The 1,659-nt window shown below is 43.0% G+C and overlaps 1 non-coding gene across 1 annotated transcript; it reads right to left on the bottom strand.

The window, feature by feature from the left end:
• Positions 1–237: 237 nt before the first annotated feature.
• On the bottom strand, positions 238–341 carry LOC148567459 (small nucleolar RNA R71). The gene has a single exon (XR_015881458.1). It is a non-coding gene; the product is annotated as a small nucleolar RNA R71 (small nucleolar RNA).
• Positions 342–1,659: the final 1,318 nt, after the last annotated feature.

Here is a 1,659-nt window from a genome sequence, read left to right as displayed (position 1 = left end):
TTTGGTGGAAGTGCTAATGAAGATCCCAACCAACATCTCACAAAATTCCTAAGAATTTGTGACACTGTGAAGTCCAATGGAGTCCAGGAAGATGCCTATAAACTGCTTTTGTTCCCATTTTCACTTAGGGACAAAGCAGCTAAGTGGCTGGAATCATTCCCAAGGGGGAGTTTGACAACATGGGATGAGGTGGAAAGCAAGTTTCTGGCACGTTTCTACCCCCCACAAAAGGTCAATAGGCTTCGATCTGAGGTTCAGACTTTTAGACAACAAGATGGTGAAACTCTCTACGAGGCATGGGAGAGATTCAAGGATTTGACAAGGAAATGCCCACCAGACATGTTCCATGACTGGGTGCAATTGCACATTTTCTATGATGGACTCTCTTATGAATCAAGGAAGGCTGTAGACCATTCATCAGGAGGTTCATTGAACAGGAAAAAGACTGTGGAAGAGGCCATTGAAGTGATTGAGACAGTGGCTGAGAATGAGTACTACTATGCATCAGAGAGGCACAACACTAAGGGAGTCATGGAGCTGAACCATGTTGATACAATTCTAGCCCAAAACAAGGTGTTTGCCAAGCAGCTAGCAGAGCTTACCAGGCAATTAGAAACAAAGCAAGTGGCTGCAATACACACACAAGATCAAGAGGAAGTAAGCATTGAAGGAGGTGATTGGGAAGAGGCCAACTATGTGGGAAACCAACAAAGGCAATCATATGATCCACATTCCAACACTTACAACCCAGGCTGGAGAAACCACCCAAACTTTGGGTGGGGAAACCAACAAACCCAACCACAAAACCACAAACCTTACAACCACAACCAACATAACAATTCCACATACCAAAACTCCAACCAAAGATCATACCAAGCCACACAAAACACTTACTCCCAACCACCATATCATGGCCAAATTAATCAACCTACCCAACCTAATCCGAACCAACAATTTCAAGATCAATTGAACCGGATAGAAGGAATGCTTGCAACCATGAGTCAAGACATAACCGAATTGAAGAGCTTCAGGGATGATGTGAGAACTACCTTAAGAAACCATGGTGAAAAACTCAAGAGGATGGAATCTCAAGTAGGAGAGCTATCTCAACAGGCACCCAAATCAACTGCAGTGTTCCCTAGTGACACAGAAAAGAATCCTAAAGGGGAACAAAAGAGAGTAAGATGGGAAGAATGCAAGGCCATCACCATATTGAAGGAAGTCTCAGAAGAAGAAGGAATCAGGCCCTCAGAGCAGGAGCCAGAAATCTTGAAGGAAGGTGTGGAAGAAGCTAAGCAGGAAGGTGAAACTGAGCAAGCCAAGGAATTGCAAAAAGGCATGCTGGAAATATACCAACCAAAAGCACCATTTCCTCAGAAGTTAGGAGGAGGTGAAAAAAGGAAAACCTATTCAAGGTTTCTAGAGACATTTAACTCTCTCCATGTCAATATTCCCTTTCTTGAGATTCTCCATCAAATGCCTACACACATCAAGTATTTAAAGGAATTGTTAAGCAAGAAAAGAGTTTTGAAGGGAGGACAAACGGTAACCATGAACAAAGAATGCAGTGCTCTCATCAAGAAGGACACACTCTCTAAGAAAACGGACCCAGGAAGTTTTCATATCCCTTGCATCATAGGGGAAACAAAAATTGACAGA

Source organism: Arachis ipaensis, chromosome B4 (assembly GCF_059453495.1).
Source record: "Arachis ipaensis isolate K30076 ecotype BB chromosome B4, ASM5945349v1, whole genome shotgun sequence".
Taxonomy (NCBI): domain Eukaryota; kingdom Viridiplantae; phylum Streptophyta; class Magnoliopsida; order Fabales; family Fabaceae; genus Arachis; species Arachis ipaensis.
This window is presented reverse-complemented; position numbering and strand designations above follow the sequence as displayed.